The sequence below is a fragment of the Papio anubis genome, chromosome 16, assembly GCF_008728515.1.
Source record: "Papio anubis isolate 15944 chromosome 16, Panubis1.0, whole genome shotgun sequence".
Classification (NCBI taxonomy): Eukaryota; Metazoa; Chordata; class Mammalia; order Primates; family Cercopithecidae; genus Papio; species Papio anubis.
Window position 1 is genome coordinate 66,522,567 of NC_044991.1, and position 22,578 is coordinate 66,545,144.

At 44.6% G+C, this 22,578-nt stretch overlaps 1 long non-coding RNA gene across 1 annotated transcript; it reads left to right on the forward strand.

The window, feature by feature from the left end:
* The first annotated feature begins 1,949 nt into the window (after nt 1-1,949).
* LOC110740505 lies at nt 1,950-20,980 on the forward strand. The gene is made up of 2 exons (XR_002515131.2): nt 1,950-4,368; nt 19,498-20,980. It is a non-coding gene; the product is annotated as an uncharacterized LOC110740505 (long non-coding RNA).
* The last annotated feature ends 1,598 nt before the right edge of the window (nt 20,981-22,578 follow it).

The window sequence follows — 22,578 nt, forward strand, 5'->3', positions numbered from 1 at the left end:
TTTTTTTAAAAGTTATTTTCAGCAGGGAGGCTAATTCCAATACCTAGTCCACCATATTACAGGAGACAAGTTTCTGTCCCAAGGATTTAACAAGGAGCCTCTCTTAGTTGAGCACTGAGCAGGAACCATGACTTAGAGAGGATTCTGGAGTGTGAGGACAGGGTTTTTAAAAACTTGAGCTCACCATCGCAGCTTTGGACATTAGTCTGCTGGTGACCCCATTTATATAGATCAACCAGTCAGGGGATTAAATACTCTTGTCTTATAAATCAATGGGAACTGGAACAAATTTGATCTCTCTTATTACAGAGGGCTGAAGTCCTGATTCGGTAAAAATATTCTTCGATGGCACCCTAAACATTGCCACTGTTTACCCCTGCCTCCTTATTCTGGGAACAAAGGAGTTTTCCATTCCTTCTTTAACTTCAGATAGGGATGGCAAGAAAGTTTTACCCTATATCCAGGGGCTTAATGGGAACTTTTCCTATTCTACTTGTATTCAAGAAGATTCCCATTGATAACCTATTCATACCCAACTCATCCGTCCATCCATCCATCCATCCGCCCACCCATCCAACAAATAGGGACATAGTGGAATTCCATTCCGAGACAAACTCAGAGAGGAAGGTGAAAGCAGACAACACACGTTTTAACAAGTCTTCCCTGAAGGATTTAAGGTATTCATATGCCCTGTTTGCAGACTCCTTCCTGAGCCAAGTGTTGTTCATGTTGTCATCACGAACAAATTACTGATAAAATGTATCTTGTATAAAAATGAGAATGAGAGACAAGTCTTTGTGAGAAGAGTAGATAGATACTTAAATTAAGATTTTTTGACTGGTAATTACCACCCCAATCTTCAGTCTAATTCTGGCCACTGCTAATTTTATAGTATTACAATGGGAAAAGACACTTTCCTCCCCTCTTGTGTTTCATATTGTTTTCCACCGAAGAAAGGGAGATATTAGAAAAATGCCTTTCAGGAGTGAAGTCCTGTATTAGAGCAATAAAAACTAAAACCCTAGATCTCAATGGTGCAATGCAACAAATGTTCGTTTTCCATTTATTCGAAGTCCGGTGACTGTGTTCCTGTTCTGTGGCTTTCCTGAAAAGCTTTCCTCCACGTGTGACTCAGGGACTAAGGATCTTGCTATTTTGGGATGCTACCACGTTAACTCTATCAACCAACTTGAACTATAATTGACATCTATAAAACACTCTACCCAACAACAGCAGAAATCACACTCTTTTCAAGTGCACATGGAGCATTTACCAAGATAGACCATATTCTGGACCATAAAACAAATCTGTTAGTTTTGATAAATTTGAAAGGATTCAACTCATACATAGAGTATTCTCTGACTACAATTGAATTAGAAATCAATAAGAAAAAAGATATCTGAAAAATCCTCAAATATTTGGAAATGAAATACCACACTTCTAAATTAGCCATGGGCAAAAGCAGGAAGTAAAAAATATTTTTAACAAAAAAATGTGGAATTTATGTGATAAACCTAAAGCAGTACTTACAGGGAAATTGATAGTGCTACATGCCTGTGTTGCAAAACAAGAAACCTTTCAAATCAATGACTTTAGTTTCCACCTTAAAAATTAGAAAAGAAGGAGCAAATTTAACCCAAAGTAAACAGATAAAAGGGAATAATAAAATTCAGAGTGAAGGCCACGCATGGTGGCTCATGCCTGTAATCCCAGCACTTTGGGAGGCCAAGGCAGGCAGATAACCTGAGGTCAGGAGTTAGAGACAAGCCTGGCCAACATGGTGAAACCCCGTCTCTACTAAAAATACAAAAATTAGCCAGGCATGGGGCGGGCATCTGTAATCCCAGCTACTTGGGACACTGAGGCAGGAGAATTGCTTGAATCTGGGAGGTGGAAGTTGCAATGAGCTAAGATTGCACCATTGCAGTCCAGCCTGGGTGACAGAATGAGACTCCGTCTCAAAAAAAGAAAAAAAAAATTTAGAGTGAAATCAATGAAATAGAAAACCAGAAAAAGAGAAAAATCAATGAAATCTGTATAGACCTGTGTGTATTAAAGCAATTGAATTTGCAGTTAAAAACTTTCCCACAAAGAAAACTTCAGGCCCATGGTTTCACCGGTAAATTTTATCAAACATTTACGGAAGACATAATATCAAACTACACAAACTCTTACAGAACATCAAAGAGACTTGAATATTTCCCACATGATGTCTGCTCTTATCACTTCTATTCAGTGTTGTTCTGGGTGTTCTAGCCAGTTAAACTAAGCAAGAAGGAATAAAAGGCATCTGGACTGAGGAGGAGAAAGTGAAACTATCTTTACTCACAGATGACATGATTGTCTCTGTAGAAAATCCCATGGAGATTACAAAAACGCCGTTAGAACTAACAAGTGAGTTTAGTAAGGTTGCAAGAGACAAGATTCATATATGAAAATCAATTATTTCTATATATTAGTAATGAATAATTGCATATTGGAATTAAAAAGCAACACCCTATACTAGAGAATAATGTTATAAAATGTTTATGGATAAGTCTAACAAAAGACATGAACCATCTATACCCTGGAAACTATGAAATATCACTGAGCAAAATAAAAGGCAACCTAAATAGAGTGCTATATCTTGCTCATGGGTCAGAGTCAGTATTGTTAAGAAGTCAGTTCTCTCTGAAATGGCATATGAATTTAATATAATTCCAAGCAAATGGACACACTAATTCTAAAATTCATTTGGAAATGCTAAGAACCTGGTATATTCAAAATAACTGTGAAAAGAAGAAAAAAACTTGAAGTCTTATGCTACCTGATTTCAAGATTTATTATAAAGTTACATTAATCAAACTAAGTTTTGTCATCAAAATAGACAAATAGATGAAGGTAACAGAATTAGAGAGTCCAGAAATATGTAACAGAATAGAATTCCACATATATAGGGGCAACTGATTTTCAATTACTTGCAAAGGCAATTCAATGGGGACAGGGTAGCCTTTTAAACAAATAGTGCTTGAAGCATTTGGATATCCATATGCAAAAATATCTAAACTTTGATTGTACCTTCTACCATATATAAAATTTTTAAAAGATGAATCATGGATCCAAATATAAAACATAAACTATAAACTATAAATATATACATATAAATATAAATCCAAATATAAAACATAAAACTATAAAACTTCTGGAAGAGACAGCAGAGAATCTTTGTGGCTTTGGGTTAGGCAAAGACTTCTTAGATAAGACACCAAAAGCATAAGTCAAAGAAGACATGGACCAACTGCCTTTCATCAACATTAAAAACATTTGGTCTTCAGAAGATACTGTCAAGAGAACAAAAAGATAAGCCACAGGCTCAGAGGAAAGCTTTGTAAAACAAATCTCTGCTAAAGGACTTACATCCAGAATATTTAAAGAGCTCTTAAAATTTTAAGAATACAAATACCCAACAAAAAGTGAACAAAATATTTAAACAGAGACTTTATCAAAAAAGATAAATAGATGGTGAATAGGTACATGAAAAGATGTTCAACATCATGAGCCATTAGGGAAGTGGAAATTAAAGCCATAAAGGGCGATCACTACACACCAGGTAGATTGTTGAAAGTTAAAAAGACTGATCACACCAAGTGTTGGTGAGGATGTGAAGGAAAAAAAAAAAAACCCCATATATTGCAGATGTTAGTGAAAATGGTACAATCACTTTAAAAGCAGTTTGGCAGTTTCTTAAAATGTTAAGGATATATCTACTATATAACTTAGCTATTGCATTCCTGGGTATTTGACTAAGAAAAAGGGAAGACGTGTCTACACAAAGACTTGCACATAAATGTTCATAGTAGCCTTATTCACAGTAGCCTCAAATTGGAAATAGTCCAAATGTGTAGCAATAGGTGAATGGATAAATTATGACTCTAGTCATAAAGTGAAATACTACTCAACAATAAAAAGGAATTATTGATACTTGTAACATGGATAAATTTTAAAATAATCATACTGGGTGAAAGAAGTCAGACAAAACAATACCTACTGTATGGGTTCATTTATATAAAACTTTAGAAAGTGCAAACTAGTCTATAGTGTTAGAAAGCAAATCAGTGATTGTCTAGGATGGGGAGGGAGAGAAAGGAGGATTATAAAAGGCCACAGGGAAATTGTTGGGATGATGGATATGTTCACTATCTTGATTGTGGTTTCATGAGTATATACATACCAAATTGCATACTTTAAATATGTGTGGTTGACTGCATATGAGTTATACCCTAATAAAGGTGTTAAAAATAGACCATCTGGCTGCTTAGTTGAAAACAGTTTGTAGATGACAAACATCAAAGAGAAGGCCTCTATTGGAAGTCCACTGCAGTAGTTCAGGTGAGAGATGATGGGAGCTTGAACTGGGGTGATAGTAGGGGAGGTGGTGAGTGAAGGCGGGATTCCAGATATGTTGGAGATGGGATGTGAGAGGAAAAGGTATTGAGGCTTGGGTTGCAGTTTCCTGTCATGGGGATGGCTCTGGGAGATTAAATAGCTTTCCTCAGTCATGCTGCCAGCTAGAGGCTATGCTGGGACTGAAATCCAGATCTGCCAAGCTCCATGGAGGTCCTGGAGAGCAAGGGCTCCCTCCCTTCTCGCTGTTTGTGAACCCTAGGGTGAGGAGAGATGGAGGATGGGTCCAGGACCTGCCTGAGAAATATCTGGATGTGGAAGATTCCTGCTTGCCTGAAATGCGGGGCCCTGTGGCCCTGATTTACCCCAAGCTTCCTCAGTTCTTGGGGGAAGGTAAAATGGGCCAGGGCAGGAGAGAAGAAGGGCAAACTGGATGAACTAATTAGGTGCCTAGAACTCAATGCAATCTTGACACTGTAGTTAGGGTCCTAAAAATGCAGTTCCTTAACAACTTCAAACCCTGCTGAACTCACCAGACCCTGAGCCTTGAGAGTGTGACTGAGCACATTGAGGGGTGTGGGTGTGGTACATAGGAGTGGCTGTATTATGTAGGGTGACCAATTCATCCCAGTTTGTCCAGAACTACCCAGGTTTTGACACTGAAAGTTTGTTCCAGGAAACCTCTCATTCCAGGGAAAATGTGGATGGTTGGACATCCTATCTGTGTGCCTGAGTGAATGTGCATGGATGTGTGTGTTTGTGTGTGTTTGTGAGTGTGCATGTGTGAGTTCTTGGGCCTGTGCAAGTGGATAGAGCTAAGTACATGAAGAAGGATGTGTCAAGGAGTATGTATCCACATGTAAGGGTGTTACTGGAACTTCGTAGCTGTCTCAGGCAGGTTTATTTATCTCCTCCCCTGACTCCTTCTGTGCTTCCAGAAAGGATTAGAGGTGGCTCTGTGCAAAGGCAGTGTTTTGAGTGGTTGAGAGTGTGGACTTTGGAGTTTGAATGGACCTGGGTTCACATCCTGCCTCAGCCACTACTGCCTGTGTGACCTTGTGCAAGCAACTTAACCACTTTGTGGGTCATTTTCCTCAGTGGACAATGGACACAAGGACCCTTTATCATGACCACAAATGAAATAATGCATGTAGAGGGATGGCCACCCAGTAATCGTTCAGTTCATTGTAGTGATTACTGTCACTGTTCTTGTGAGTCTGGTGTGTGAGACTCAGTGTTGTTTTACGGAGTGTGTGACTGTGAGTGTGTGCATGTGCATCAGTGCATATGCATGAGTGTGCATATGTGAGTGCATGCAATTTTGTGTGTGTATGTGTGCATACTTGTGTGAATGTAAGTGCGTGTATGGCGGTGCCCATGCAGGTGTATGTGAGTGACTGCATGCATGTACACATGTGAGTGTGTGTGTTTCTGCTCATACAGAGCCATCCACTCTCAGGGTGGGCAAGCTGCTTTGGGCTTCATCAGGAAGATTGGGTGGGGTGAGCAGAGTCCAGGGCCCCTGCAGACACGAGGTGCCTGAAATCTCTGCGTTCTTTTTCATGGTGCCCTCAGCTCCCAGCAGGGCTCTGGCCGCAGTTTTCAGTGATGTGCATTGGATAGGATTGAGTTCTGTATTGTACAAACTGCCTTATTAAAATATATGTTGTGCCTTCATGAATCTTTAATGTGAGGCACTTAGTGAGGAGTCCATAATCCCCTCAATTGAGCTGTATAAAGGAGGACTGTGGGGGAGATGAAGGCTTTCTGCAGAGGCTGCAGTGAGGAGGGACAGCTGGGGGTGGGGGACAGAAGGTTCTCACGGATGAGGGTGGGGGACGAAGGGAGAGAAGGTTCTAGCATATAATGGGAGGAAGAGAAGGAGGATGAAGGAGTGGTTCTCCCAGGGGAAGGACAGCAGTTCTCACAAATGGAGGATGGTGGTTCTCATGGACTGAGAGAGGCAGTTTCCATAGACTGAGGGCAGCTTTTCTCTCAGACGGAAGGAGAAAAGAGGTGGTTCCCATGGACTGAGGGAAGAGGGAGGAAGAAAATGGTTCCCAGAGACCAAGGGAGGTGGTTTCTACAGACAGAGGGAGGAGACAGGCACTTCTCACAGATAAGGCAGGTGGTTCTCACAGCCTGAGGGTAGAGGGAGGAAGGAGGTGGTTCCCAGATGCAGAAGGAGGAGGGAGAAAGAAAATGGTTCCAAGATACCAAGGGAGGTGGTTCCTTCAGCTGTAGGAAGGAAGTTCTCACAGATAGAAGGAAGTGGTTCTTACCGCCATAGGGAGGCAGTTCCCACAGGATGTGGGGAGTGGGTGGTTAAGATCCACCAAGGCTGCAGGGTCTGGTCTAGGTATTACTCTTGCAAAGAGGTTGACTATATAAAGGAAGAGGACCTATGTATTTTATGGCCATCTGGTCAGGCTGGCAGGAGGAGGTCGGATTGCCCGGGGAGGCTCGGTGCATTATGGGACTAGAGTGACTTTTCTTAGAATCAAAGGCCCATGGCTTCTTTTACTCAAGCTGTACACTGTTTCTGCTTCCTGGACTGCCTGCATCCTGCAGGCACTGCTCAGAGAATCTGCCCCACTGCCCTGTCTGCTGGCCATAGCCACTGGACCAAGGGGCATCTGCTGGTCTGTTGTCAGACATCTCTCATTGCTGTGAGATGCCCATGCATAGCTCAGAACTTGGCATACAGACTATGTTCATTAAATAAATATTTGTTGGATGTGTGCTGGAGTCCTCATTTTACCTAGAAGAAATGGAAGTGTGGAAAGATTAAGAAATTTGTACAAAGTCACTTGGCTGTTGTCAGACAAGGAGAACAATCACATTCTGTCTTAAGAATATAATTTGGAGACATAGAAACAGGAGTTGGTAGACGGCATTTGAGCTAAAAGTTCATGTATAGTTGGGGCTGGAGTTGGTGTCTTGACAACCTGATTTATTTGAATTATTGGGTTACAGGTGGGGGTGAGTAGGCACAAACATACAATGAAAGAAACCCCTCCGAAGAGGAGATAAAGCTGACTGCAGAGAAAAGTGGAGATCAAAGGACAGAGACAGAGACAGACGTAGAGAAAGAGGAGAAAGGTGCACTCTTCCTTCCTTTCTGAACGGGAGCAGGTTTGAATGAGTTCAAGACCCTCCCAGGGCTGAGCTTCTGGCCTGAATGCCTTGGGCACCCAGTCTTTGCTGAGGCAGGTACAGGACAGACATTTTCTCGCTGGATTTTCACCGTAGTCTTGTACTGTGTGTTTCCCATTTTGTGGTTGGGAAAACTGAAGCTCTGGTGACAAATGCCCAGGGGCACACAACTGGGAGGACACAGAAGCAAGACAGAAAACTACTCTTTTCTGGCTCACTACTCTCTAGCCACACTGGCCTGGGACAACCCCCAGTCCTGTCTCGGAGTCTGCACTTTCTGTCCCTCTGCCTGAAACACTCTTCGTCCTTGTGTCTACGTAACTGGCTCTCTCTGAACCTTGAGGTCTCAGCTTGGTGTTGCCTGCTTGAGAAAGTTCCCGTGGTCACCCTGTCTAAAGCAGCCACTACAAGCTTTTATTCAGTAATAGCCCTTTGGGGTTGCTGTTGCTGTTATTAGTTTTTGTCTACGGGGGGCGTGCCCGGCATTTATCACAATTGGTAATTATTTTATTGATTCAATGATTTGACAATTCACACACATGCTGTAAGCTCCATGGAGAGAGGCATGGCCTATGTTTTTGCTGTGAGATGCCCATGCATAGCTCTGAACTTGGGCATACAGATTATGTTCATTAAAAATTTGTTGGAGTCCCTCTTTTACCTAGAAGGAGCGGAAATGTGGAAGGATTAAGAAATTTGCCCAAAGTCACTAAGAAAACGAATAGTTGGAGCAGGGGTTGAACCAGCATCTGATCCAGCTCCAGAGTCCACACTCTTCTTTGACTGTCACAGTAGGAAATTTCCATGTACTCCTCCTTTGTGAAAATCACCTTTTCCCTGGGCTGGAAGATGTGGCAGAAAAGGCTGAATCCTACTGGCCTGAGCAGTGAGCTCACTCCACACCCCTGCTGTTTATCCCCTGTCCTGAGCTGCAGTGGTCAGGATGTCAAGGTTCAAGACCCAGCCCTGCGCTAGCTTGCTGTGGGAACTTAGGTGATCAATTACCTGTGTGTGTCTCGTCTCCTGCCAGCCATGTGGCTGAGGCTCTGCCGTGCCCTGTGCTGAATGAAGACAAAGAGAGAGAGTGTCAGGAGTGTCCAGGAACAGGGTGGGTGTTGAAGAGCCTGCTCAGCTCCTGCCATATTTCATTGTCATAGCTATCAACCTTCCTTAATTTCAGAGGTGAGTTTGAGCACCTGGGGGTGAGGGGAGAGGAATGCCAAGGGTCAAAGTTGAAGCACAACAGATGACAGGTCACTGCTGCCACAGGCACTCAATGTCTCTCCCTCTGGGAGTGGGCTAGGGGTATGTTTATACTCTTGAAAGCAAGAAGCGAGGCACTGGAGAGGCTTTAGGGGGTGAGGGGTGGGAAGAGTCTGCTGCCCTGGTTCACTGAGGTGGAAGTCAATAGAAGGGGAGGACACTTGGTGCCTGGGCTGGAGGGGGACTCTGACTACACTGTCCCTGCTCCCAAGACCAAGAAGAGCACTGGGGCCACTCCTGGGCACTGACTCCCTGTACTCTGGTTCATCAATGTGGAGGAGGCCCCTGGGAGAGGGGCCTGGGGGGCCACCAAAGAGGAGGTGGGTGAAAAGTCATCCTGCTATGTCTCCCTGAAGCAGCGCGAGCACACGCAATTATAAGACTGTGGGCAGATGACAGAGTTAGTTAATGTAACAAGCCCTTTAAGCATTTAGCCACATTCGAGTGTTTAATCAGCTGTGTAAAGTGCAATATCTATCTTTCAATTTTATGCCATTAGGGGAGACAAGATTTTGATTAGGTACTTAATCTGTGCACGGAAAAAACAGGCCCACAGCAAGCCCACGATGAGGAGGGAAAGGGACATTGGACGGGGGATTCGATAAAGGGGAAAGACAGAAATTTAACATAAAAGAGAATTAGTGCAGCTCCTTTCAATTTAGTGCCCAGGCTTTATGGCCTAATCAATTAGAGGACTGGCCAGGGCTGCTGGGAAGCCGCTCAGCTGGGCTGGAGGCTTGGCCATATTAATTTCCTTCATTACGCGGGGGTCAGGCTGAGGGCTTTGTGGGGGCTCGGCACGGAGTGGGTCACTTCTCGGGCACTGGATCAGGAAGCCGAGGGAGGAGGTCAAATGGTGTCACGCTGGACAGGAAGCATCCTGGGGGCTCAAGGAGGGCTGGGTACCCAGGAGGGTGGGACTGAGAGGGTTCTGGGAGGGTGCAGGTCCATGAGGTGGTGTAAAGTGGTGGGTGAGCCCTTTAGTTGTGGAGTAGGAGAGGCCTGGGTTTGCAGACCAGCTTTGTGACCTATTGACTGTGTGATCTTGGACATATTGCTTGGCCTCTCTGTGCCACAGTTTTCTGTAGAACTACAATTGTGGCTACTCCAAAGGGTTGCCAACCATGAAGAGAAAAAGAGGAAGTAGCATGCAAAGAACTTACTTAGCATAGTATGTGGCTGAGTGAACACTCACTCAATGTTAGCTATTATTGTTATCATTTTTGTTTCTAATACTGTTATATGTGCCACTGGAGGTAACATTTTAATAGGCAGGAGCTTTAACTGCCACCACCACCGCTTCCTTTACATACCAGTCATTGTGCTAGGTGCTCTTTCTATTAGAGTAGTTTTATAGGTTGGTGCTATTGCCTGCAGTTTGCAAATGGGGAAACTGAGGTACAGTGAGGTTAAACAACTTGTCCAATGTCACACAGTGTTGGAGGCCCCAGAATTAGCACTTTCTCTCATGGTCCTTCCTATCACGGGGTGCTCACTCCTTGCTCTCATGGCAGAGTTAAAGGGGACTGAATTCCTTGATGGTAGAGGTTACCAGGAGAGGGTAGCCTAAATGTTCCCAACGGCTCTAGATCTTAACAAGTCACATTCCAGTTACTGAGTGAATTGTAGGAAAAATGCCTGAGGCTGTGCCAGTGACTTTTACAGAATCATGGAGACCTTAAACCCTGGGAAATGAAGGTTAGTATCCTGAAAGTTTCCTTAAGCCATGGCCCGTGAAAGACAGAAAAAGTAGGGCTGCTTGGAGTGGAGTGGAAATGAACAGCTGGGTCCCTCTCACCACCTCCTCTGTGGCTCTAGCATGTCCTGAGAGGCACCTGGGCAGGACCTCAGGGTCCAGGGAGCCCACTCTGAAACCCCTGGAGCTGTGAGTGAGCTGGATGCAGAGTTCAGGTGGTGCAGCTCTAGAGGGACTGTTAAAGAAAAGCCGGGAAGGAAGTGGAGACCGTTGGAACCAGCAAATGTGTCAGTTGAGGGGGCTTTTCTTCTTCAGCAGATATGGGAAAGGGGTGAGGGAGCATGCCAAGATTTATTGGGCACCTATTGGCTGACTTCTCTCTCAGTAGTTGTAAGACTTAGGGCAAATCATTCACTTTCTCTGCCAGTTTCTTCAGTTGCAACCTGGAGTGATCTTGGTTCCTTCCTCACAGGCTGGTTGTGAGGGTGGGATAAGCTGATATATGTCAAGTGCCGAGAACCCTGTGTGGCACTGAGTTGAATAGGGATTCGAATAAATATTAATTACTGCTATTACCGGCTATTACCTCAGCACTTTCTAAGTGACAGGCCCAGTGCTAGGAACTATATACATGATACTATCCCATGCCATTCCTGTGCCGTCTGTGTGGGTTGTTAATATGGTGCCAGTTACAGAGGTGAAAAGTTCAAGTTCAGAGAGATGAAGGGACCTGTCTGATATCACACAGCTGGTGTGCGATGGGGAGGAGACTGTCTCCTTGACTGCTGGTTGCTTCTAAAGGCCTTCTTCCACGAAGTACCACCTCGACAGGCATATGGTATGGCCAGAGTGAATCTAAAGTCCAGCAGGGCATTTGGGAAATTATGTAGTTCGTTCAACATGTATTTGTTGAACACCTACTAAGTGCCACATACTACGAGCCCTGTGAAGGCAAGACTCACATCCGTCATTGCTACTGCCACCGAGGAACCACTTCACATGTTTGTATAATGAATGAATGGGTGAGTGAATGAATGAAGGTTGTACTGAGCCACATCCTCAGTATCCTTGAGGAGAGAGTGGATATAAGGGCCTATGAATAACTTGATTTTGGTGTTAGGTGGAGTGGGAGGCAACATAAGAGTGCACAGAAAAATGAGAAACTCTAGATTGGAAACCTGGACCTCTCTCTGCAGTTAGACGAGATGTGTAACCTCTCTGAGCCACTTTCTTGTGTTTGGCAGGGGCAGGACAAAAGTCCTGCTCCTCTTGCCTTTCCCCTTGGCTGAGATGATCAAGGGAAATTTCTTGGCTCAAGGTCTGCCACATGATAGAGGCTCAATGGATGTTACTTGCCATCCATCCTGCTTTTTTTTTTTTTTTTTTTTTTTCCTTGAATGATCAATAAATCAGTGAACCCATAGTTTGTATCAGCCACGAGGGAATCTTTTATTGAGGTGTCATTAGGGTCTGTCCTTGATCTCTCCCTGTTGACATTTTTAGAAATATGTCAAATAAGCATGAAACAACAGTCCAATTACTGCTCCCAGGGCATCCTGTTCTTCTTCATAGCACGATCCTTGGTTTTAAATCCTGTGCTGCTTTTGTCTATTAGACTAGATTTCCACTAAGGTAGGGAATTAATCTTGCTCATTGTAGCAGACTAGCTGCTCAGAACTTTTTTTTTTTTTTTTTTTTTGAGACTGATTCTTGCTCTGTTGCCCAGGTTGGAGTGCAGTGGTGTGATCTCATCTCACTGCAACCTTTGCCTTCCAGGTTCAAGTGATTCTCATGCCTCAGCCTCCCAAGTAGCTGGGATTAGAGGCACACGCCACCATGCTCGGCTAATTTTTATATTTTTAGTAGAGATGGGATTTCACCATGTTGGCCAGGCTGGTCTCGAACTCCTGACCTTATGATCCACTCACCTTGGACTCCCAAAGTGCTGGGATTATAGGTGTGAGCCACTGCGCCTGGCCTCAGAACATGTTTTTGCCAAAGGACTAAATAAATGGATGGACGAGTGACAGAGATGGCCTTGCAGTCCCATTTTTGATGGGACACAGATGGGCAGGATAGTTTATTGTGCAATAGTACCAAACATAAGAAACTTTCTTCAGGTGGTAGCACTGGGCTTAGTTTTACAAGATAAAATAGGACAGACAAAACCATCAGCCACTGCACACGGATCCTGCAAACCAGCTGTATAAACATAAGCATGGGTGAGAGCGACCACTTAACCTTGCCCTTTTTGATTCCTTAGTCGTTTGGAGCAGAGGTTGGCAGTGTTTTCTACAAATGGCCAGACAGTAAATATTTTAGGCTTCGAGGACCCTGCAGTCTCTGTTGGAGCTATTCAAGTCTCATGTAAAAGCAGCCTTAGACAATAGCTAAGCAAAGGAGCGTAGCTGTGTGCCAGTAAAACTTTATTTACAAAAGCAGGCAGCCAGCAGATTTGGCCTGTGGGTGGGTGGTTGCCAATTCCTGATTTAAAGTACAGCCCCAGGGAGTAATCTTACAGCCATGCAGCGTCACATCCACCTTAATTAATACTGACTCTGGGCAGCTGTGCTCCCATTTTACAGAGGAGAACACTGAAGTGGATAGGCAGAGTCTGTTGCAGAGCTGGACTCAGCAGGGCTGTTGCTCCAGACATGGCAAAGAGTAACTACCACTTACGGAACACATTATACATCACGCACTTAACATGCATCATCCGTAGAGCATCCTCATTGACCTGGAGAGGTCTATCTCTTATTCTCCTCCTTTTTACAGTTGAATAAACCTGGGCTCAAGGAGGTTAAATGACTGACTTATGGTTCCACAGCAAATGATTTAGTGTTTAGTTAAAATTTATTGGGCATTCACTCTCTTCCAGACGCTTTTGTACAGTTGGGGCTAAGGGAAGCCCCTGACCTCAACGTGCTTACATTGTACTTGAGGAGAGTGGGCAATGAATGAATGAAATGAATCAACAATATAGAACGTTAGAAGGGAATAAGGGCCTATCAGTCAGGACAGGCATGGCTTAAAGCAAGGGTCAGCAAACTCTGACCCATGGGTCAGATCCTGCCCACTGCCTGTTTCTGTAAATCAAGTTTTAGTGGAACATAGCTAATCCCATGTGCTTCTGTGCCTATTTTCATGCTACAGGAGAGTTAAGTAGCTGCAGCAGGAATTGTGTGGCTCTCAAAGCCAGAAATTTTTTGACCCCTGGCTTCAACCAGGGTTTATTTCTTGTCAATGCTTTATGCCCCTCTGGGTGGGCCCAAGAGCACAGCCTTTTGGTCCCTCAGGGAACCAGGCCAGTGGGGCACCCACCATCTTGAATGTTTGCAAGGCGAAGCAAGATTCTGGAAAGAGTCTCAGGGGCAATTAGGTGCCTGGCCTAGAAGTGATATGTGTCATTTCTGCTCAGAATTTCTTGGCCTTACCCAACAGAAAGAGTTCTAACTTTGACATGGGTTTAGAAGGTGAAGAGCTAGAAATATTTGGTGAGTTGCTCTGATGACCACATGTGCTATGAGAAATAAGTAACCAGGATAAGCTGATAGGAAGTGCCAGGGGCTTTTCAATTTTAAACAATGCCTCCAGGGAGGGCATGGATGAGAAGTCAGCTGGGATTTGAGCCCAGGTCTACTCATCTTGAAAGAGTGCCCTTTCACCCTCCATGCTATGCTACTCTACCCTCCATAGCCCGTAAATAGCCGGTGCTGGGAAGGTCATTTGCTGGCTTAATGGGGAAGCACACTCCTCGTGAACTCCTGCCAAGGGCCTCACTGCCCCTGTCCCCGGCCACCTCGCTCCAGCTGTGGGATTTCTGACTCTCACAGGTCACAACCCCATAGTGGTCACAACCAGGCAGCTTTGCTGGCCAGTCCTAGGAGAGATGGGCTGGGAGAGGAGGGCGAGAGGCCCTCTCTGTGAGGCTGTGACTCCACGAGGCACTACATTAATGTTATTAATAACCCTCTCAGCCTTTATTGAAAAGATGCTCTCCGTGCCTGAATTTGCCACTATGGCAACCCATTTATTAAGGCTGTAAGAGCTGGAGTCGCTTCAGACCATATTTATTACCATGATTTGCTGAGGGAAGGCTCTGATCCGGGACTGGGGCAACTGGGGGAGAGAACGTGTTGTTGCTTAGAGGGAAGGTCTTGGCTCACCTTGCCAGGAGATCAGCGAAGGATGCGGTTTCGGTCTCTCCCGATTAGATCAGGACTCAAATTGCAGTTGCGGAGTTTGGGGGTTGGACACAGTGGTGATTCCTTCTCTCTCTCGCTCTCTTTTTTTTTTTTTTTCTTTTTTAGATGGAGTCTCGCTCTGTCCCTTAGGCTGCAGTGCAATGGTGCAATCTCGGCTCACTGCAACCTTCGCCTCCCAGGTTCAAACGATTCTCCCGCCTCAACCTGCCAAGTAACTGGGATAACAGACACCCACCATCATGCCTGGCTAATTTTTGTATTTTTGTGGAGACGGGGTTTCACCATGTTGGCCAGGCTGGTCTTGAACTCTTGACCTCAGGTGATCTGCCCTCCTCAGCCTCCCAAAGTGCTGGGATTACAGTCGTGAGCCACCACACCTGTCCTGATTCCTTCTCTTAGTGTGCATATAGGACAGCAAGACTCAAAGGAGCCAAACGAGTCCCCAGGGGCACAGAGCTGCGGCCAAGTGAGCAGTAGTAGGAGTCCTACAAGGCGGGGGCTCATTTTCTGTAAAAATATAAACTAGATTTCTCTCTCTCTCTCTCCTCCCTCCTTCTTTTCCTCATAATATAAAATAAACTGTTTTAGCACCAGAAAAAACCCACAACATCCACAATGATGGTAATACCACCAGCAGCTAATGCAATCAGTGTCAGGCTAAAGGATTTCTGTTCATTCCCCTGTCTGAATTCTCACCATAGTCCTATGTGGGTTTTGTCATTGACCTCATTGTACAGAGGAGGAACCTGAGTTCTGGAGAGATGAGGTAACTTGTCTAAAGTCATACAACAAGTAAGTGCAGAGCTGGGACTCAGCTAGTTCTGATTCCAAAGCATGCGCTCATATCCTGCATACCACATCATTTCCTTTTTTGTTGTTGTTGTTGTCTCCTTTACAGAGTCCAGAGGAGTGACAGGCTCAAGCGCATGGACACCTTCTCCAATAACCGTTCCTTTGTCTTTCTCAGGCCTTCCTCTAGAATAGTCTCAATATGAGCACTTGGTCATATTGAGTGGAGTGGGATTTGCATTAGTTTGCTCAGGCTTTTGTAAAAAAGTTGCACAAACGGAGTGACTTTAACAACAGACATTTATTTTCTCACCATTCTGGAGGCTACAAGTCTGAGATAAAGGTGTTGGCAGGGTTGGTTTCTTCTAAGGCCTCTCCTGTTGGCTTGCGGATGGCTGTCTCTTCACTGTGTCTTCACATGGTCTTCCTTCTTTGTACGTCTATGCCCTATTTTCCTCTTCTTATAAGAAAACCGATCATATTGAACCAGGACCTACCCCAATGACTTCATTTAAGTTTATATATATTTTCTTATTCTTTTTTGAGACAGGGTCTGGCTCTGTTATCCAGGCTGGAATGCAGTGGCATGATCTTGGCTCCCTGCAACCTCTGCCTCCCAGGCTAAAGCCATCCTCCCACCTCAGTCTCCCGAGTAGCTGCCACCATGCCCAGCTAATTATTTTTGTATTTTTTTTTTTTTTTTTTTGTAGAGATTGGGTTTCATCATGTTGCCCAGGTCCCAGGCTGGTCTCGAACTCCTGAGCATAAGCCATCTGCCTGCCTCGGTCTCTCAAAGTGCTGGGATCACAGATGTGAGCCACCATGCCTGGCCTCACTTAACTTTAATTACCTGTGTAAAGACCCTATTTCCGAATACAGTAACATTCTGCAGTATACAGGATTCAAGGCCAACTTCCTGGCATCTGAAGCTCTCTCGGGTCAGCAGAGAACATCCATGGAGTTTTGCAATGGAGCACTGCAGGCAACTGGCTCCTGTCTACACTGAAAGCTCTTATTCCCCAGGCCTCACTGGAGCCCAGGTCACATTGATTCCATCTCAAAATGGTCCTCTCAAAAGGGCGTGAACTTTCTAGAATTCCCAAGGTCTTCTCTTCCATTCTAGGCCCTGGGCACACAGTTGCCCCACAGCTGTTCCTTCCTTCACACACTTTTTGCTGTTGCCCATTTAAGGTGTGCTTCTGGGTATATCTTGAATCTTCAGGCCTGGGATGCCTCATATTTCTCTTCCCTGGGTTTGTGCTTTCTATTTCTGCTCTCTCCATGACTGACTGCATCCTTCCTGGCCTCCCTCCCTCTTTCCTTTCCTTCTTACCTCCCTTTCTCTCTCCCTTTCTCTCTCCCTTGTTCCTTTCTTTCTAACTCTCTTCCTCACCCCCAAAACCATTCTCTGTACATCTGTCCCATGTTGGGGACTGTGCTAGATGCTGGGGATTCAATGAAGAGCCCAAACTAAAAATTTAAAGCAAAGACAGATGCAAAAATGGAATCTCTCTAACATAGGCCCCATTCTCATACAACTTCAGACTAGGGAGGAGAAGGGTAATGAAAGATTATTGCAAGTTAATGCATGGAAAATTGCACCTGCGAAAGTGGTAAGAAAAGGCATGTGTCATGAGAACATAAAATAGAAAGATTCCTTCTTGCCAGGGAGGCCAGTGGGTGAGGCTGAGCTGAGCTGAGCCTTGGAGGAGACATGAGGCTTAACTGGGCGAGGTGACAGATGGGGCAGAGGTTTTGTGCATGAGGCACATGATTTAGGCTGTGCAAGGACACTGTGGAAGGAAAAAGCTGAACACGACTGAAGAGACAAAAGTAGGACAGTGTAATTGGAAGAAAGAGAGCAAGAAGCAATGTATGAGATGAGGTTGGCAGAGGCCAGATCATGAGACGCATTAATGATTTGTTGAGAAATCCATTCATTTAGCCTCAATGGAATGTGGAGCCACTGACGGGTATTGAGCAGCGAGTGGGACTAGGCAAAGAGACCATGTTGGTGAGTACAAAAGATCATCCAGGCAGTTGAAAGAAAGCTGAGTGGGGGTAGGGAGGTCCGAGCATGTGGCTCATGGGGTGGGATATGTTACCAGATAGGTGTCTTTCACTCTATGCACCCATTGGACTTTCTACTTTTTCCTTAGTAGAAGTTGTCACTTGTAAGACCAGATAGCAAAGACACCAAATCATTGTCTTTTTTTTTTAAGTTTATTTTGAGCTAATTTTATACTCATGTCAAAGTTGCAAAAGTAATCATAAAAATCCCATTCTCCCAGCTTCCCCCAATAGCATATTTTATAATCATAGTATAATGATCGATCCAACCAGGAAACTGACATTGGTACAGTATTATTAAGTAAACTAGACCTTTTTTCACCAGTTGGTATCACCGTGTGTGTATGTTTTTTTTTTTTTTTTGAGACGGAGTTTTGTTCTTGTCTCTCAGGCTGGAGTGCAATGATGTGATCTTAGCTCCCTGCCAACTCTGCCTCCTAGGTTCAAGCGATTCTGCTGCCTCAGCCTCCTGAGTATCTGGGATTACAGGCACCTGTCACCACGCCCAGCTAATTTTTGCATTTTTGTATTTTTGTATTTTTTTTTGAGACAGAGTTTTGTTCTTGTTGCCCAGGCTGGAGTGCAATGGCATGCTCTTGGCTTACTGCAACTTCTGCCTCCTGGGTTCAAGCGATTCTCCTACCTCAGTCTCTGGAGCAGCTGAGATTACAGGCATGCACCACCACGCCCAACTAATTTTTTTTTGTATTTTTAGTAGACACGGGGTTTTACCATGTTAGTCAGGCTGGTCTGGAACTTCTCACCTCAGGTGATCCACCTGCCTCTGCCTCCCAAAGTGCTGGGACTGCAGGCATGACCCACCACACCTGGCTGTGTCTGGGTTGTAAATTATGGACTTTAAAATTTTCAAGGTGTGTGGCAGAAAAGGAAACATCCTTGCCAAGCTAGTGTCCTCTATCCCAAATACTTAAAGAACTTCTGGGTTTCTAAATGAGTGGAAATTAGGGCGAGAGCATGGGACTTAGGTGTGATGATTTAGTCCTATAAAGGACAGAATCAAGCACCCTTCAGTGTGCTTCTCTTGGATGGCTGGGGCAGCTCTGTGGTGAATTTCTATCCTCCACTCTTTTCCCCGGCTCTGTCATCCACTCTACTCACAGCTATTAGATTTGCTGAAAGCCCACCTCTGCCTGTGCTCTGCAGGCCACAGCATCTCCCCTCTCCCTTCTGCCCCCTTCCTGTGAGGTGAGGTGTAGACCTCTCGGGACGTCCTCTGGATTTCTCTACCTATCAGCCCCAGCCAGCCTGATATCCCCGATCTTCCTGGTAATTCCTTCCTAGTTTAACTGTGACTCTTCTGTACCTGACCTTATTCTACCGCTGGTGTCTGTATTCAACTGTATCCTTTCATCTGGAAAACTCATTTTCTTCAATTCTGCCTGTACAAATTCTACTCACCCTTCAAGGCCTCAGCACACCCCTCCGCCCCCGCCGCCTTGTCTCTCATCTTCACGTGACCTCTTTCAGGTTTTAGCTCAAATGTTCCCTCCTTAGAGAAGTCTTCCCACCCCAACTACACTCCCCTCTATCCTGACTGATTTTGTTGCTAGTACTTTCAGTCTCCGAAGTTACTCTGTTGGTTGACTTGTTTCCTGTCTTTTCTACAAGCATGTGAGTTTTGAGTACGTCAAGACCCAGTCTGTCTTGGCCTCCACTGTAACCCTGGTACTTGGAACAGGGGATGACACACAAAGGTACTCAGTCCATATTTACTCAGAGACTTGTTGACACATAAATCATAGTGATTGTGTTTAGTTAAATAATAATAATAATGAAAATAATAATAATAGTAGTTTTATGGCTGGGGTAGCTGCACTTTCGTCTGAACTCTACAACTCGCTGCCTTGGCTTTTGCTGTGGGTGGCTCTATATCACAGGTCACAGCTAAATCTGGATAGGTCTGTCTTTATGCAGATGCAGAGTCCCTTGAGAGGGCTGGTATTCTTCATCTCTGGATCTCCTTTAGCCGCTGGCCCAGGAGTTGGCACGTGGAAAGCTGTCATGGTAAATATTCTGAATGAACAAATATTTGAATGAATGAGAAAGAGCAGCTATCATTGCTTCTATTTTGCAATTAGTAACAGTTTAGTTCAGTGTGCAGACTCACACCAGCAGCGGAGCTGGGCAGAGGAGCCAGGCATCATCCTCTCTCTTCCCACACCCTCTGCATGCATTGGGCCTCCCTGTCTCCTGCTCTCTAGGCTCTTAGGAGTACAATAGTTTGTACAATAAGTACAAACCCATAAAGCTTTCTCCAGTATATCTTGCTTAACCGCTCTTATCAGAATAGAGGAGAACTGAAAGGGCCTTCGAAAGAGCCATCTGTTAGTTTTCATAAAGACATTATGTGCTTCCCATCACAGGATTTTTGCTGTCTCTGTCATGTGTCTGCCCTCCCTCTGCTGTCTGAGAGAACAGGAGCGTGGTGCCTCTCCACTTTCCTGTCTGTGCATGGCTGCTGGAGGTGGGTTGCAGATGAGTATTTATCTAAAAGTGAAGAGATCTGACTTATAAGCAAGCCTGATATTAAATGTATAAATAATGCATCCTGTGGCATTATTTATAATGCAATAACATCCCTATAATGTAATAAAAGTATGCAGGTCCCCAGCACTTTTCTTAACCCCTTAATGTCTTGGAAGATGCTGTGGGTTTACCAGCTTCCTCATGCCTTAGGGGCTTTGGGCCATATGCCAAGCCTGGCCAGACCCTGGCTCCTGAACAGCTGAAGCCTCTTCATAACCTGCAAGATAAGCTCAGTCCCAGTATATGGGATAGTGATTTCCAAACTTTGTTGTGAGTCAGAATGGAGATTTCCTAACTTCAATCTACAGTTTTGGAATCTCATAGCATGGGGAGAGGACATTTGTGTGTTTAACCAGCTCCCTGGTAGGTTCTAAGCCATGTCAATAAGGGCTCTTAGTCAGTCCTGACTTGTGACAGAATAGACTAATGAGCAGCTCCAGATCATTGCTATGGGACTCAAAAGCAAGTCAGTCTTGCTAGGACTGCACTGGCCTTGTGCCTCAGTTTCAGCTCCTGCTCAGCTGCACAGAATGCATACTCCTCCTGCCACTCAACGTTAACTGTGTGTGTGAACCCAGCCACCTGCTGGTTGGCTTCCTCAAGGCCCTGGTGCCTAACCGGTCCTCTTGAGTTTTACCTGCTCTTGTATTTCCTCACTTATCAGATGGCAGAAAACTTTGGGTTGACCCAGGAAACCTGTGCTTACTTGGGTGCCTGCGTCTGAGGTCTTGTAAATTCCTCTGGTTTCCAGACTGGCCTGGGATCCCAGTACTACCCAGAGATCTACCTTTCTTTTGGGGTCTCTGTCTCATTCTCCAAAGTGGCTGTCTTGTGGTGTCTAGTGTCCTTGGATTTCAATATCTCCCTTTTAAAAAAAAAAAAAAAAAAAAAAAAGACAACCTTATATACAGGGACACTGAAAAAAACCAGAATCCATCAGTGGGATGGATACTCTGAACTTTCTGTTCCTCACCCTGGCTGCCCACCTTCAAGTATATCTCTGCCTGTATCCATGCTGTCTGTCATCCTTCCCACCACAATGGAGGTCTCCACCCTTAGGTGAAATTCCTCACTTGTACTCTGGATCCCAACCCTGCAGCCTCCCCAGGTAACTCTGTCCATAAACAATCTCTTCTCTTTCTCCTGAATCTTCAACTTGTTTTCCTACTGGTTTTCCATCGGCTTCTAAACATGTTCAGCTTCTCTCACCCAACTATCATCATTTGGCTCAAGGCTTTTTCTAGCTGCTATCCTATTTTCTCCCCCATCTCAACCATATTTCATAATAATAGTGGTGTGTATATGTTGACTCTTGTGAATAGATACAGTAACAATATATAATGAATGTGCTAACTTGCCTAGTGTTAATTGATTTTTTTTGAGATAGGGTCTCACTGTGTTGCCCAGGCTGGGGTGCAGTGGGCTATTCACAGCTTGATTGCAGCATACCACAACCTTGAACCCTGGCCTCAAGCAATCCTCTTACCTCAGCCTCTTGAGTAGCTGAAAGTACAGGCATGTGCCATTATACTTGGCTTAATTTATTTAATCTTCACAATAATCCTATGAAAAATTAATACTACATGAGTTAACACCTAATTAAGATATGGAGAGATTTGGTGACTTGCCCAGGGATACATACTAGTGTAAGATTTGATCCCAGGCAGTCTGACTTCAAAGCAAATGTCTACATTTGCCTATGAATGTTTCTCACCTGTTAGTCCTCCACAATTTGATTTCTACTCTCAGGTCAGCAGAGACGTAACCTCTGTATTGTTACATCCAGTGGGGACTTTTTGGGCCTAGTTGCACCAGATAGCACGGACCTCCTTCTTCATTTTTGACCTTCCCTTCTTTTGTTCTTGAGTCCCCACACTTTCCTTGTTTTCCTTTTACCTCTCTGGTCACTTCTCAGTCACATTTGCAGGCTCTTCTCTCTTGGCTCAAGACCTTATATTTTGGGGTGTTCCCTTCTTTCCATTCTACACACTGTCCCTGTCTTAATTTGCCAACTACATTCTCAGAACCTCAAGTCTTGGTTTTGATACCTAAACCAGAGGTCCATTTGTTTGCCTAAAATCTCAAAACAAATATTTTCCTAATTTAATCAATATTTGGCCTGATGTCAGCTCTTCCTCTTCTCTTTTCTGCCTCAGTCGACGACCACCAAGCATTCATCCATTTGTTCTAGCTGAAATTTGCATAGCATTTTAAACTTTTCTGTCTATTTTTTTGAGGTGGAGTCTCGTCCTGTTGCCCAGGCTGGAGTACAATGGTGCAATCTCGGCTCACTACAACCTCTGCCTCCCGGGTTCAAGCAATTGTCCTGCCTCAGCCACCTGAGTAGCTGGGATTACAGGTGCACGCCACCACACCCGGATAATTTTTTGTATCTTTAGTAGAGATAGGGTTTCATCAGGCTGGTCTCGAACTCCTCACCTTGTTATCCACCTGCCTCGGCCTCCCAAA